Source organism: Salvelinus fontinalis, chromosome 4 (assembly GCF_029448725.1).
Source record: "Salvelinus fontinalis isolate EN_2023a chromosome 4, ASM2944872v1, whole genome shotgun sequence".
NCBI lineage: Eukaryota > Metazoa > Chordata > Actinopteri > Salmoniformes > Salmonidae > Salvelinus > Salvelinus fontinalis.
Window position 1 is genome coordinate 64,604,401 of NC_074668.1, and position 17,646 is coordinate 64,622,046.

Below are 17,646 nucleotides of genomic sequence, written 5' to 3' on the forward strand. Positions count from 1 at the left end.
CCTTAATGATAAATCATCCAAATGTACCCTGTTGCTCCCTTAATGATAAATCATCCAAATGTACCCTGTTGCTCCCTTAATGATAAATCATCCAAATGTACCCTGTTGCTCCCTTAATGATAAATCATCCAAATGTACCCTGTTGCTCCCTTAATGATAAATCATCAAAATGTACCCTGTTGCCAGGGTACTTCTATTACTCATCATCAGTCCAACCCTGACACACACACACACACACACACACACACACACACACACACACACACACACACACACACACACACACACACACACACACACACACACACACACAGCAGTCCTCCTGTGTGAGGATAATAAGGCTAGCCTGTCCAAACACATCTCTTGGCAAATTAGCAGTCAGGCTTGCATTTACAGCCAGATGTCCCAACTCTGTGTGTGTGTGTGTGTGTTTCCCGTGTGTATCAAGAATGGTTCACCACCTAAAGGACATCCTGCCAACTTGAAACAACACTGGGAAGCATTGGAGTCAACATGGGCCAGCATCCCTGTGGAACGCTTTCGACACCTTGTAGAGTCCATGCCCCGAGGAATTGAGACTGCTCTGAGGGCATTAATGTTAACACTTGCCATGCAAAATGCTCCCTTAATGATAAATCATCCAAATGTACCCTGTTGCTCCCTTAATGATGAATCATCCAAATGTACCCTGTTGCTCCCTTAATGATAAATCATCCAAATGTACCCTGTTGCTCCCTTAATGATAAATCATCCAAATGTACCCTGTTGCTCCCTTAATGATAAATCATCCAAATGTACCCTGTTGCTCCCTTAATGATAAATCATCCAAATGTACCCTGTTGCTCCCTTAATGATAAATCATCCAAATGTACCCTGTTGCTCCCTTAATGATAAATCATCCAAATGTACCCTGTTGCTCCCTTAATGATAAATCATCCAAATGTACCCTGTTGCTCCCTTAATGATAAATCATCCAAATGTACCCTGTTGCTCCCTTAATGATAATTCATCCAAATGTACCCTGTTGCTCCCTTAATGATAAATCATCCAAATGTACCCTGTTGCTCCCTTAATGATAAATCATCCAAATGTACCCTGTTGCTCCCTTAATGATGAATCATCCAAATGTACCCTGTTGCTCCCTTAATGATAAATCATCCAAATGTACCCTGTTGCTCCCTTAATGATAAATCATCCAAATGTACCCTGTTGCTCCCTTAATGATAAATCATCCAAATGTACCCTGTTGCTCCCTTAATGATAAATCATCCAAATGTACCCTGTTGCTCCCTTAATGATAAATCATCCAAATGTACCCTGTTGCTCCCTTAATGATAAATCATCCAAATGTACCCTGTTGCTCCCTTAATGATAAATCATCCAAATGTACCCTGTTGCTCCCTTAATGATAAATCATCCAAATGTACCCTGTTGCTCCCTTAATGATGAATCATCCAAATGTACCCTGTTGCTCCCTTAATGATGAATCATCCAAATGTACCCTGTTGCTCCCTTAATGATAAATCATCCAAATGTACCCTGTTGCTCCCTTAATGATAAATCATCCAAATGTACCCTGTTGCTCCCTTAATGATAAATCATCCAAATGTACCCTGTTGCTCCCTTAATGATAAATCATCCAAATGTACCCTGTTGCTCCCTTAATGATGAATCATCCAAATGTACCCTGTTGCTCCCTTAATGATAAATCATCCAAATGTACCCTGTTGCTCCCTTAATGATAAATCATCCAAATGTACCCTGTTGCTCCCTTAATGATAAATCATCCAAATGTACCCTGTTGCTCCCTTAATGATAAATCATCAAAATGTACCCTGTTGCCAGGGTACTTCTATTACTCATCATCAGTCCAACCCTGACACACACACACACACACACACACACACACACACACAGCAGTCCTCCTGTGTGAGGATAATAAGGCTAGCCTGTCCAAACACATCTCTTGGCAAATTAGCAGTCAGGCTTGCATTTACAGCCAGATGTCCCAACTCTGTGTGTGTGTGTGTGTGTGTTTCCCGTGTGTATCAAGAATGGTTCACCACCTAAAGGACATCCTGCCAACTTGAAACAACACTGGGAAGCATTGGAGTCAACATGGGCCAGCATCCCTGTGGAACGCTTTCGACACCTTGTAGAGTCCATGCCCCGAGGAATTGAGACTGCTCTGAGGGCATTAATGTTAACACTTGCCATGCAAAATGATCCCTTAATGATAAATCATCCAAATGTACCCTGTTGCTCCCTTAATGATGAATCATCCAAATGTACCCTGTTGCTCCCTTAATGATAAATCATCCAAATGTACCCTGTTGCTCCCTTAATGATAAATCATCCAAATGTACCCTGTTGCTCCCTTAATGATAAATCATCCAAATGTACCCTGTTGCTCCCTTAATGATAAATCATCCAAATGTACCCTGTTGCTCCCTTAATGATAAATCATCCAAATGTACCCTGTTGCTCCCTTAATGATAAATCATCCAAATGTACCCTGTTGCTCCCTTAATGATAATTCATCCAAATGTACCCTGTTGCTCCCTTAATGATAAATCATCCAAATGTACCCTGTTGCTCCCTTAATGATAAATCATCCAAATGTACCCTGTTGCTCCCTTAATGATAAATCATCCAAATGTACCCTGTTGCTCCCTTAATGATAAATCATCCAAATGTACCCTGTTGCTCCCTTAATGATAAATCATCCAAATGTACCCTGTTGCTCCCTTAATGATAAATCATCCAAATGTACCCTGTTGCTCCCTTAATGATAAATCATCCAAATGTACCCTGTTGCTCCCTTAATGATAAATCATCCAAATGTACCCTGTTGCTCCCTTAATGATAAATCATCCAAATGTACCCTGTTGCTCCCTTAATGATAAATCATCCAAATGTACCCTGTTGCTCCCTTAATGATAAATCATCAAAATGTACCCTGTTGCTCCCTTAATGATGAATCATCCAAATGTACCCTGTTGCTCCCTTAATGATGAATCATCCAAATGTACCCTGTTGCTCCCTTAATGATAAATCATCCAAATGTACCCTGTTGCTCCCTTAATGATAAATCATCCAAATGTACCCTGTTGCTCCCTTAATGATGAATCATCCAAATGTACCCTGTTGCTCCCTTAATGATAAATCATCCAAATGTACCTTGTTGCTCCCTTAATGATGAATCATCCAAATGTACCCTGTTGCTCCCTTAATGATAAATCATCCAAATGTACCCTGTTGCTCCCTTAATGATAAATCATCAAAATGTACCCTGTTGCTCCCTTAATGATGAATCATCCAAATGTACCCTGTTGCTCCCTTAATGATGAATCATCCAAATGTACCCTGTTGCTCCCTTAATGATAAATCATCCAAATGTACCCTGTTGCTCCCTTAATGATAAATCATCCAAATGTACCCTGTTGCTCCCTTAATGATAAATCATCCAAATGTACCCTGTTGCTCCCTTAATGATGAATCATCCAAATGTACCCTGTTGCTCCCTTAATGATAAATCATCCAAATGTACCCTGTTGCTCCCTTAATGATAAATCATCCAAATGTACCCTGTTGCTCCCTTAATGATAAATCATCCAAATGTACCCTGTTGCTCCCTTAATGATAAATCATCCAAATGTACCCTGTTTCTCCCTTAATGATAAATCATCCAAATGTACCCTGTTGCTCCCTTAATGATAAATCATCCAAATGTACCCTGTTGCTCCCTTAATGATAATTCATCCAAATGTACCCTGTTGCTCCCTTAATGATAAATCATCCAAATGTACCCTGTTGCTCCCTTAATGATAAATCATCCAAATGTACCCTGTTGCTCCCTTAATGATGAATCATCCAAATGTACCCTGTTGCTCCCTTAATGATAAATCATCCAAATGTACCCTGTTGCTCCCTTAATGATAAATCATCCAAATGTACCCTGTTGCTCCCTTAATGATAAATCATCCAAATGTACCCTGTTGCTCCCTTAATGATAAATCATCCAAATGTACCCTGTTGCTCCCTTAATGATAAATCATCCAAATGTACCCTGTTGCTCCCTTAATGATAAATCATCCAAATGTACCCTGTTGCTCCCTTAATGATAAATCATCCAAATGTACCCTGTTGCTCCCTTAATGATAAATCATCAAAATGTACCCTGTTGCTCCCTTAATGATGAATCATCCAAATGTACCCTGTTGCTCCCTTAATGATGAATCATCCAAATGTACCCTGTTGCTCCCTTAATGATAAATCATCCAAATGTACCCTGTTGCTCCCTTAATGATAAATCATCCAAATGTACCCTGTTGCTCCCTTAATGATGAATCATCCAAATGTACCCTGTTGCTCCCTTAATGATAAATCATCCAAATGTACCTTGTTGCTCCCTTAATGATGAATCATCCAAATGTACCCTGTTGCTCCCTTAATGATAAATCATCCAAATGTACCCTGTTGCTCCCTTAATGATAAATCATCAAAATGTACCCTGTTGCCAGGGTACTTCTATTACTCATCATCAGTCCAACCCTGACACACACACACACACACACACACACACACACACACACACACACACACACACACACACACACACACACACACACACACACACACACAGCAGTCCTCCTGTGTGAGGATAATAAGGCTAGCCTGTCCAAACACATCTCTTGGCAAATTAGCAGTCAGGCTTGCATTTACAGCCAGATGTCCCAACTCTGTGTGTGTGTGTGTGTGTTTCCCGTGTGTATCAAGAATGGTTCACCACCTAAAGGACATCCTGCCAACTTGAAACAACACTGGGAAGCATTGGAGTCAACATGGGCCAGCATCCCTGTGGAACGCTTTCGACACCTTGTAGAGTCCATGCCCCGAGGAATTGAGACTGCTCTGAGGGCATTAATGTTAACACTTGCCATGCAAAATGCTCCCTTAATGATAAATCATCCAAATGTACCCTGTTGCTCCCTTAATGATAAATCATCCAAATGTACCCTGTTGCTCCCTTAATGATAAATCATCCAAATGTACCCTGTTGCTCCCTTAATGATAAATCATCCAAATATACCCTGTTGCTCCCTTAATGATGAATCATCCAAATGTACCCTGTTGCTCCCTTAATGATGAATCATCCAAATGTACCCTGTTGCTCCCTTAATGATAAATCATCCAAATGTACCCTGTTGCTCCCTTAATGATAAATCATCCAAATGTACCCTGTTGCTCCCTTAATGATAAATCATCCAAATGTACCCTGTTGCTCCCTTAATGATAAATCATCCAAATGTACCCTGTTGCTCCCTTAATGATGAATCATCCAAATGTACCCTGTTGCTCCCTTAATGATAAATCATCCAAATGTACCCTGTTGCTCCCTTAATGATAAATCATCCAAATGTACCCTGTTGCTCCCTTAATGATAAATCATCCAAATGTACCCTGTTGCTCCCTTAATGATAAATCATCCAAATGTACCCTGTTGCTCCCTTAATGATAAATCATCAAAATGTACCCTGTTGCCAGGGTACTTCTATTACTCATCATCAGTCCAACCCTGACACACACACACACACACACACACACACACACACACACACACACACACACACACACACACACACAGCAGTCCTCCTGTGTGAGGATAATAAGGCTAGCCTGTCCAAACACATCTCTTGGCAAATTAGCAGTCAGGCTTGCATTTACAGCCAGATGTCCCAACTCTGTGTGTGTGTGTGTGTGTTTCCCGTGTGTATCAAGAATGGTTCACCACCTAAAGGACATCCTGCCAACTTGAAACAACACTGGGAAGCATTGGAGTCAACATGGGCCAGCATCCCTGTGGAACGCTTTCGACACCTTGTAGAGTCCATGCCCCGAGGAATTGAGACTGCTCTGAGGGCATTAATGTTAACACTTGCCATGCAAAATGCTCCCTTAATGATAAATCATCCAAATGTACCCTGTTGCTCCCTTAATGATGAATCATCCAAATGTACCCTGTTGCTCCCTTAATGATAAATCATCCAAATGTACCCTGTTGCTCCCTTAATGATAAATCATCCAAATGTACCCTGTTGCTCCCTTAATGATAAATCATCCAAATGTACCCTGTTGCTCCCTTAATGATAAATCATCCAAATGTACCCTGTTGCTCCCTTAATGATAAATCATCCAAATGTACCCTGTTGCTCCCTTAATGATAAATCATCCAAATGTACCCTGTTGCTCCCTTAATGATAATTCATCCAAATGTACCCTGTTGCTCCCTTAATGATAAATCATCCAAATGTACCCTGTTGCTCCCTTAATGATAAATCATCCAAATGTACCCTGTTGCTCCCTTAATGATGAATCATCCAAATGTACCCTGTTGCTCCCTTAATGATAAATCATCCAAATGTACCCTGTTGCTCCCTTAATGATAAATCATCCAAATGTACCCTGTTGCTCCCTTAATGATAAATCATCCAAATGTACCCTGTTGCTCCCTTAATGATAAATCATCCAAATGTACCCTGTTGCTCCCTTAATGATAAATCATCCAAATGTACCCTGTTGCTCCCTTAATGATAAATCATCCAAATGTACCCTGTTGCTCCCTTAATGATAAATCATCCAAATGTACCCTGTTGCTCCCTTAATGATAAATCATCCAAATATACCCTGTTGCTCCCTTAATGATGAATCATCCAAATGTACCCTGTTGCTCCCTTAATGATGAATCATCCAAATGTACCCTGTTGCTCCCTTAATGATAAATCATCCAAATGTACCCTGTTGCTCCCTTAATGATAAATCATCCAAATGTACCCTGTTGCTCCCTTAATGATAAATCATCCAAATGTACCCTGTTGCTCCCTTAATGATAAATCATCCAAATGTACCCTGTTGCTCCCTTAATGATGAATCATCCAAATGTACCCTGTTGCTCCCTTAATGATAAATCATCCAAATGTACCCTGTTGCTCCCTTAATGATAAATCATCCAAATGTACCCTGTTGCTCCCTTAATGATAAATCATCCAAATGTACCCTGTTGCTCCCTTAATGATAAATCATCAAAATGTACCCTGTTGCCAGGGTACTTCTATTACTCATCATCAGTCCAACCCTGACACACACACACACACACACACACACACACACACACACACACACACACAGCAGTCCTCCTGTGTGAGGATAATAAGGCTAGCCTGTCCAAACACATCTCTTGGCAAATTAGCAGTCAGGCTTGCATTTACAGCCAGATGTCCCAACTCTGTGTGTGTGTGTGTGTGTGTTTCCCGTGTGTATCAAGAATGGTTCACCACCTAAAGGACATCCTGCCAACTTGAAACAACACTGGGAAGCATTGGAGTCAACATGGGCCAGCATCCCTGTGGAACGCTTTCGACACCTTGTAGAGTCCATGCCCCGAGGAATTGAGACTGCTCTGAGGGCATTAATGTTAACACTTGCCATGCAAAATGATCCCTTAATGATAAATCATCCAAATGTACCCTGTTGCTCCCTTAATGATGAATCATCCAAATGTACCCTGTTGCTCCCTTAATGATAAATCATCCAAATGTACCCTGTTGCTCCCTTAATGATAAATCATCCAAATGTACCCTGTTGCTCCCTTAATGATAAATCATCCAAATGTACCCTGTTGCTCCCTTAATGATAAATCATCCAAATGTACCCTGTTGCTCCCTTAATGATAAATCATCCAAATGTACCCTGTTGCTCCCTTAATGATAAATCATCCAAATGTACCCTGTTGCTCCCTTAATGATAATTCATCCAAATGTACCCTGTTGCTCCCTTAATGATAAATCATCCAAATGTACCCTGTTGCTCCCTTAATGATAAATCATCCAAATGTACCCTGTTGCTCCCTTAATGATAAATCATCCAAATGTACCCTGTTGCTCCCTTAATGATAAATCATCCAAATGTACCCTGTTGCTCCCTTAATGATAAATCATCCAAATGTACCCTGTTGCTCCCTTAATGATAAATCATCCAAATGTACCCTGTTGCTCCCTTAATGATAAATCATCCAAATGTACCCTGTTGCTCCCTTAATGATAAATCATCCAAATGTACCCTGTTGCTCCCTTAATGATAAATCATCCAAATGTACCCTGTTGCTCCCTTAATGATAAATCATCCAAATGTACCCTGTTGCTCCCTTAATGATAAATCATCAAAATGTACCCTGTTGCTCCCTTAATGATGAATCATCCAAATGTACCCTGTTGCTCCCTTAATGATGAATCATCCAAATGTACCCTGTTGCTCCCTTAATGATAAATCATCCAAATGTACCCTGTTGCTCCCTTAATGATAAATCATCCAAATGTACCCTGTTGCTCCCTTAATGATGAATCATCCAAATGTACCCTGTTGCTCCCTTAATGATAAATCATCCAAATGTACCTTGTTGCTCCCTTAATGATGAATCATCCAAATGTACCCTGTTGCTCCCTTAATGATAAATCATCCAAATGTACCCTGTTGCTCCCTTAATGATAAATCATTAAAATGTACCCTGTTGCTCCCTTAATGATGAATCATCCAAATGTACCCTGTTGCTCCCTTAATGATGAATCATCCAAATGTACCCTGTTGCTCCCTTAATGATAAATCATCCAAATGTACCCTGTTGCTCCCTTAATGATAAATCATCCAAATGTACCCTGTTGCTCCCTTAATGATAAATCATCCAAATGTACCCTGTTGCTCCCTTAATGATGAATCATCCAAATGTACCCTGTTGCTCCCTTAATGATAAATCATCCAAATGTACCCTGTTGCTCCCTTAATGATAAATCATCCAAATGTACCCTGTTGCTCCCTTAATGATAAATCATCCAAATGTACCCTGTTGCTCCCTTAATGATAAATCATCCAAATGTACCCTGTTTCTCCCTTAATGATAAATCATCCAAATGTACCCTGTTGCTCCCTTAATGATAAATCATCCAAATGTACCCTGTTGCTCCCTTAATGATAATTCATCCAAATGTACCCTGTTGCTCCCTTAATGATAAATCATCCAAATGTACCCTGTTGCTCCCTTAATGATAAATCATCCAAATGTACCCTGTTGCTCCCTTAATGATGAATCATCCAAATGTACCCTGTTGCTCCCTTAATGATAAATCATCCAAATGTACCCTGTTGCTCCCTTAATGATAAATCATCCAAATGTACCCTGTTGCTCCCTTAATGATAAATCATCCAAATGTACCCTGTTGCTCCCTTAATGATAAATCATCCAAATGTACCCTGTTGCTCCCTTAATGATAAATCATCCAAATGTACCCTGTTGCTCCCTTAATGATAAATCATCCAAATGTACCCTGTTGCTCCCTTAATGATAAATCATCCAAATGTACCCTGTTGCTCCCTTAATGATAAATCATCAAAATGTACCCTGTTGCTCCCTTAATGATGAATCATCCAAATGTACCCTGTTGCTCCCTTAATGATGAATCATCCAAATGTACCCTGTTGCTCCCTTAATGATAAATCATCCAAATGTACCCTGTTGCTCCCTTAATGATAAATCATCCAAATGTACCCTGTTGCTCCCTTAATGATGAATCATCCAAATGTACCCTGTTGCTCCCTTAATGATAAATCATCCAAATGTACCTTGTTGCTCCCTTAATGATGAATCATCCAAATGTACCCTGTTGCTCCCTTAATGATAAATCATCCAAATGTACCCTGTTGCTCCCTTAATGATAAATCATCAAAATGTACCCTGTTGCCAGGGTACTTCTATTACTCATCATCAGTCCAACCCTGACACACACACACACACACACACACACACACACACACACACCCACAGCAGTCCTCCTGTGTGAGGATAATAAGGCTAGCCTGTCCAAACACATCTCTTGGCAAATTAGCAGTCAGGCTTGCATTTACAGCCAGATGTCCCAACTGTGTGTGTGTGTGTGTGTGTGTGTGTGTGTGTGTGTGTGTGTGTGTGTGTGTGTGTGTGTGTGTGTGTGTGTGTGTGTGTGTGTGTGTGTGTGTGTGTGTGTGTGTGTGTGTGTGTGTGTGTGTGTGTGTGTGTGTGTGTCTCCTCAGGATAAGCCGTAATGAACATGAGGTCAGTGGTGTGATGTTAAGACAGTATGGAGAGCGGGCCGTCTGCATCTTGTCTGACAGAACCATGTCAGGTCAAATGGCTGCTGAGGAACACCCTGATTAGACATGAAGCATTCTTGGCCTATCGTGTTAAGCCTCTAAGGGCTTGTATTAAGATACCATAACACACACACACACAGCAAATAAAAAATACACACACACAACAAATAAAAAACACATACACACACAACAAATACCAGATAAAAAGGATCCATATGGTTTCTGTCCAACTGGAGAGACTTAAATAGCTTGGCTTGCATTTTGGGTAACAGGAAATGAACTGTTGAATGCCGCTCGCAGTCTAAGGCATATTGTTTTTCTATTAAATCTGAATTCTAAATGTTTTATCCATGTGAGGATTTCATATGGACAGATCATCATTCATACACATTTATGCAAACTAGTCTTATTAAATAATGTATGAGTCTACTATTCTACTATCGCAGTTCCAATTGGATATTTCTGTTTGGACAGTGGAACCGCTTTCAGACTACAGTACAAAGTAGCTATACAGTCCTGTGTCAAACAATGTGCAAAAACCTAATTTGTGATGTATATGCCACAGGTGGCTGGTGGCACCTTAAATGGGGAGGATGGGCTCATAGTAATGGCTGGAATGGAATCTATGGAATGATATCAAATGCATGGATTCCATATGTTTGATACCACTCCATTCCAGCCATTATTATGAGCTGTCCTCCCCTCACCAGCCGCCTGTGTGCTTTACTTAGATATGTGCATAACTTACTATAAGCATTAGTGGAGGCTGATGAGGGCAGGATGGCTCATAGTAATGGATGGAATGTAGTGGAATAGAATGGTAACATGTGTTTGGTACCATTCCATATATTCCGTTCCAGACATTACTATGAGCCTGTCCTCCTATTTAAAGTGCCACCAGCCACCACTGGTCTGCATTGATGTCAATAGATGTGTATGGAAATCTTGAGTTACGTGCAAGAACCTAAAGTTAGGATTTTGGCCCAAGTGTCTACAAAGTGTCCTTGTAAGGGCCTTTCTGAGTGTACTTCTAAATCAATGTGACAGATTATGACAACTAAGAAAGGGCAGAGTGAAAGACAGAGAGAGAAAGAAAAAGACAGACAGACAGAGAGAGAAAGAAAGAAAAAAGACAGACACAGGCAGAAAGACAGACAGAGAGAAAGACACATACAGACAGAGAGAAAGACACATACAGACAGAGAGAAAGACACATACAGACAGAGAGAAAGACACATACAGACAGAGAGAAAGACACATACAGACAGAGAGAAAGACACATACAGACAGAGAGAAAGACATACAGACAGAGAGAGACACATACAAACAGAGAGACACACATACAGACAGAGAGACACACATACAGACAGAGAGAGACACATACAAACAGAGAGAGACACATACAAACAGAGAGACACACATACAGACAGAGAGACACACATACAGACAGAGAGACACATACAGACAGAGAGAGACAGAGAGACACAGAGAGATCTGTCAGTGTCCACCTGTCTGTCTGTCTGCCGGGTCAGATTAGGGCTAGCCAAGTCAGCCCATAGGCCTCAAACACACCACCCAAATAACACACACATGTATGTACACACACACACACACACACACACCACCCAAAATAACACACACATGTATGTACACACACACACACACCACCCAAAATAACCCCCAGCGGAGAAGGAGAAAGCAAGATGCCAAGCCATGGAAATGCCTGGTATCAATTTACACCATGTTATCCACTTCTTGGACCGATCACTGTTTAATTTCATTAATTAACTCCTTAGCCTCAGTCTCCGTCCCAAATGACACCCTCGTCCCTACATACTGCACTCCATTAAACTAGCACTCATAGGGCTCTGGTCAAAAGTAGTGCACAATGTAGGAATAGGGTACCATTTGGGATGAATCCTAAGATACATGCCAGGGGGAACTAGCTGCAAGGCTGGCAGGGCGAGACGGGACAACAACCACTCAGAACAACTTCACACCCCATTAAGGGCTTGATGGATAGGCCAAAACTACAAGAAGATACATCCTAAATGGCACCCTATTCCCTATTGGGCTCTGTTCAAAAGTAGTGCACTATGTAGGAAATAGGGTGCCATTTGGTTTCTGCTTGGCACCTTGTACAATATAACATGAAGAACTGGTATTTTCCTAAGGAGGAGGCAGAGAGCAACTCGCCAAGCCAGAAGGCTTGTACAGACACATGAGCGAGGGAAGGTGTGTGTCTGTGTTTGTGTTACTTTCCCCTCTGAAACTATGCTGGAGCCCTGATGGTTTCCTGGAGTAAATGGTGGCCTCTGGCAGCTCCCTCGTCCACGGTGGCAGTGTGTATGTGTGTGTGCTCCCCAGTGTTCCACAACAGATGCGTGCCAAGAACTCCTGAATCTCTGTCTCAGAGAGTGACTCACCCACACACAGCAGAAATAGACCTAGCAAAATGCACATAGAAATAGACCTGGCAGAAAGGACATAGAAATATACTTAGCAGAAGGGACATAGAAATAGACCTAGCAGAATGGACATAGAAATAGACCTAGCAGAAGGAACGTGGAAATAGACCTAGCAGAAGGAACGTGGAAATAGATCTAGCAGAAGGAACGTAGAAATAGACCTAGCAGAAGGAACATGGAAATAGACCTAGCAGAAGGAACATAGAAATAGACCTAGCAGAGGGGGCATAGAAATAGACCTAGCAGAGGGGGCATAGAAATAGACCTAGCAGAATGGACATAGAAATAGACCTAGCAGAATGGACATAGAAATAGACCTAGCAGAATGGACATAGAAATAGACCTAGCAGAATGGACATAGAAATAGACCTAGCAGAATGGACATAGAAATAGACCTAGCAGAATGGACATAGAAATAGACCTAGCAGAATGGACATAGAAATAGACCTAGCAGAATGGACTTAGAAATGCACCTAGTGGAATTAACATATAAATGGACTTGGCAGACTGTACATATAAAAAAACGTGCAGAATGAGCCTTGCAGACCTAGCCAAATGAACATTGAAATATACGCGGCATAGAAATAGACCTAGCAGATTGAACATAGCTCAGAAAAAACAGACGAGCTGCTAACAAGTTGGAAGGGATGTAACAAAACGGAATAGCACGCAAGTTGAAATGCACCAGCCTGAAATTCACTGGATTTGTCATGGTCCACTACATATCATTGCAAGCACACGCACGCACACACATTGCTGCATGCAAACAGCATTTAGAAAGGCAATGAGAGTCTTAGAGATGAGGATATGATATGAGTCAATGCAGTGAGCATTCTGATTGCTGCAGCCAATATGAGCCACAACAACATGAATGGAATGTCCTTTCTAGTCATTCTATATCTATACTAAGAAAACCACAGAACAAGCTGAAATATATGGAGTGATACTAGTAGCTGTTAGAGTAATAATTAGACTGTAGGCCCCTCTCCATCTCTTTATAGCTCTCCTCAATCTCTTTCTTGATCCCTCTCCACCTCTCTTCCCCTCTACTTTCTCTCTTTCTATACTTCACTCTCCAGACATCTCTTCCACTCTTCCTCTGTATCCTTCTCTCTCCCTCCTCCACCCATCGTAATATATAGTCTATGTGTGTATCCACCACCACACCTACAGTGTGTGTACATCCACCACCATACATACATATGATAAACTGTAGTGTCTATTTTATACACTTCATGAGAAATGGGGTTGTTTCTGTTATTCTGGTCATTCTACAGATACCTTCAAGAGTGACTCTGGTAAGAGGGTATCACACACACACACACCTTCCCCTTAGGCCATGTACGCACAGTAATATTTGCAAGTCAAAAGAAGGCAAGGAAAGGTTGCACTCACCTGCTGTATTCCTGGTTTCTTCTCACGACTCTGGTTCATCCCTCTCTTCTCCTCTCCTATCTTCTCTTCATCCGTCCTTTCTCCTCCTCTCCTCTCATCATCTGTCCTCTCTTCATTTGTCCTTTCTTCTCTTCTCCTTTCATCTCATCTCCTCTCTTGTCCTCCTTTTCTCTTCTCCATTCTCCTTTCCTCCCCTCTTCTTTCTCTCTCCACTATTCTCTTTACTTTCCTTTCTCTCCTCCCCTCCCTTCTTCTCTCACTATCCTCTCCTTTCTTTCTCTCTCTTCTCCTTGGTTATGAGTTATGTGTGGAAACCTACAGTACATTCTGAATATACCAATTAGTTTGTCAATCTCTGGCTGTCAGTCAAACCCAGGTATCTGTTTCTCTGAGATGCTTTGACATTCCCAGTACTGATTACATGGTTCCAATAGGTGTTCCTTCAATCCCTGTTCTGTGGCTCTAATGTGGACCTCTGTTACTTCCAAACGTCCCTCCCTCTCTGTCTCTATCTCTCTTTCTCATGCAGGGCTCTTGTCAATTATGGCCTTGAAATCCGGTCGTGGTCATTCCTTTCCTGAGATTTGATATCATCATCATCGTCATCTCTGCTAGCTATGCATCTTTTACAAGAGCGACTGAAAGAAGGAGGGGGCAGTACAGGGTTAACATTTTCCCCTTTCTTAAATCTGACAGACACACACGCGCACACTGCGTATTCCCTGACCACTAAGCCCTCTAAAGACTTCAATTACAGCAGGAAATCCATTCACTTATTGAGCAGCTCAAATGCTGTCATATTCTAAGCATGTCTTATATTCATCATCAATATGCCTTTACAGCCTCAGTCAAACCTCAATTGTCACGTGCTCATCACTCATTCCACATACATATCCTGATAATGAAGGAACCTGTTGGGTACATAGGCTAGTATTAAACTCTTACCTCACCAATACTGACTGAGTTCAATATAATCACCGATTAGCTATAGGTTCCTGTATGGGCGCATCAATCTGAACAACACTGAACTATTATCAGCAATACAACTTGAATCATATATAGACATGTTGAAAATGACGGAATGTTGTTGGAAGAATATAAAAAAACACATACCTGATGACTGTGCACTTGATGCCCCCTCGGGCAGCGAAACTGGGCGCGCACGTTACGAGAAGCGAGCGCAAGATACAGTGGCACATGCGAACGGAGCGCGTGAATATACACAACATAGGCTACCCTTGCTGCACAGTATCGTATTATACAACATCATGCACGAACCAGCCCTATAAATAGAATTTGTGGTTTTAACAATGCTACCACTTGCGCGAGTTGTGCTTGCTTGCCCGGTGAAACGTGTTGGTTCATGATAAGGTCGTTAACGCACAGACACCGTACCATTGTTGCTGTCATGCACCGTCAAAGTCTATAAGGATGGCATTGTGTAGATTGCATTAATTACATATAGTGATACATGTATATTTTGTAGCCCGATTTATTTTGACACTGATGAATGGCACCGGGAGGTGATGAGCTAGAACGAACCGCAAAAAGGCGCACCTTGAAAACAAACACCTCTGGTCCTTACAGCCACAGCTGGCACTGGCCGCTCCTTTCTGCAGCATGTACAGTCCACAACGACCCAAAACAGTCTGTTGTATTCCTATTAGCAGGCTAGACTACCGATACACCGGTGGCTTTGGCTTTGCCACTAGAGTAAGAGCCCAGCGAAGAGTAAAAGAGAGGCGCGCGGCGAGCTGGAGTTGTTTTTCAATCCCCAAAAGGTTTAGTAGTTAGCTTATAAACTCCACGGAGATCGAGAGACGCACCAACCTGTAGAATAAACCAACCGTTGTCTAGTCGACTCCTTCAGGAAGTGCGGTCTTGGTGAGGACACACGGGAGATGTGACAGGGACAATTAGGTTATGTGTCAGGTCTGGTATAGCGGAGAGAAGAGGCACTCTGGTATTTATACACTCATCTCCGCTCCGCGCGAGCCTGGCGCTTCTGAACACGCTGTTTACACCAGCAGAGGCAGGAGGACACGCCCACCGCACACTCATTGGTCCGGTTAATTTCTAAGCCATTTCTATCATTCCATTGTCGGAAGCCTATTATAGATACAATCTATAAACCCTCTTTTAGCGCTATTCTAGGAGGACTGAAAAATGTATAAAATAATTTGATCATTGGAGGCAAATGTGTAGGCCTACGTTGCAAGTGCATTTTGATGCAGGGCCAGTAACTTGAAATGTATTTAAAATATGCATTAATTAGGCTATGGAAACATGAAAGTGGGATTTCCGCAGAGATGTATATTGTAGCCTACACTACTGGTGATGTGACTTGGTGCTCGGGAACATGAGCTGCCAGTAGAAATACTGTGTGAGTGTTTGATTGGTGCACTGGAATTTCCTCTGTCTGCCTTGCCACCTATATCCGCATGACCCACACCTTTATCCCTTCTCTTCTTTCCTCTACTCCCCTCCCAGTCCCCTCTGCACACACCCACCCCTCTTCTCACTACCCGCCCACCCATCTTTCTCACTACCCACCCATCTCTCTCTCTCTCCGGTCTTTATCCTATCGCTGTCCCTCGCCATCTCTTTCTCTATGCTTTCCTCTCCATTCTTATTTCTCTCCATACCGCCCTTCCCATCTCTCTCTTGTTCCTGTCTGTACATTAGCTTACAGGTCAACCATGGGAGTTTCGTAACTGTCCTGCTATGGTTGAGGAGGTTGAAACCATGAAATGGAGCTTTGAAACTCAAAAGTCTCTTGTCGACTAGGCTAGAATGTTTACATTCTTAGAAAAAAGGTTCTGTATAGAACCAACAAGGGTTCTGCTTGCTTCATATATGGCACCCTTTGCAACCAGCTCTCAGAGCATTTCGTATTATTCTGCATGTAAATTCGAGATGCTCCATTTAGTAAAATATGTAAGATTTCGTATGGTATGTACTAATTTGTAGTTGTCCATCTCCCATTTTGTATGATATGTTGCGAAATACAATTCATATGTTATGTTATGATTTTTTTTAAACATACAGTATGTTACGAATTTGCAAAATATACAATTTCTTACAAATTTGCGAAACTTAGATATGTTACGAATTCCCATTTGTTGTGGCTAACATTTTCTAGGTGCCAAATGCTAACATTAGCTAGGCTAAGGGTTAGGGTTAAGGTTAGGGTTAAGATTAGGAGTTAGCTTAAAGGGTTAAGGTAAGGTTAGGTGAAGGGTTAGCTAAAAGGGTTAAGGTTAGGGGAAGGGTTAGCTAAAAGGGTTAAGGTTAGGGGAAGGGTTAGCTAACATGCTAAGTAGTTGCAACGTAGCTAAAAAGTAGTAAGTAGTTGAAAAATTGCTAAATAGCTAACGTACAAAAGTTTTCTGTGATGAGATTCGAGCACGCAACCTTTTTGGGGGTTGCTAGACGTTTGCGAAAGTCTAGCAACCCAAAGGTTGTGAGTTCAAATCTCATCACAGAAAACTTTAACATTTTAGCTAATTAGCAACTTTTCAACTACTCACTACTTTTTAGCTACGTTGCAACTATACTGAACAAAAATATAAACGCAACATGCAATAATTTCAAAGATTTTATA

The 17,646-nt window shown here is 41.5% G+C and overlaps 1 protein-coding gene across 7 annotated transcripts in view; it reads right to left on the bottom strand.

Moving 5' to 3' along the window:
* Window positions 1-16,045, bottom strand: part of LOC129854176 (cell migration-inducing and hyaluronan-binding protein-like) — a 167,894-nt gene extending 151,849 nt beyond the window's left edge. For 4 of the 7 annotated variants that reach the window (XM_055920960.1, XM_055920957.1, XM_055920956.1 and 1 more), the window contains exons 1-2: window positions 15,156-16,045; window positions 14,043-14,680 (exon numbers count right to left, since the gene is read on the bottom strand). The gene's annotated coding sequence lies outside the window, so the exon portion shown is untranslated. The remainder of the gene's footprint in view (window positions 1-14,042; window positions 14,681-15,155) is intronic. The other 3 variants (XM_055920962.1, XM_055920959.1, XM_055920961.1) reach the window with 3 other exon arrangements.
* Between the last annotated feature and the right edge of the window lie 1,601 nt (window positions 16,046-17,646).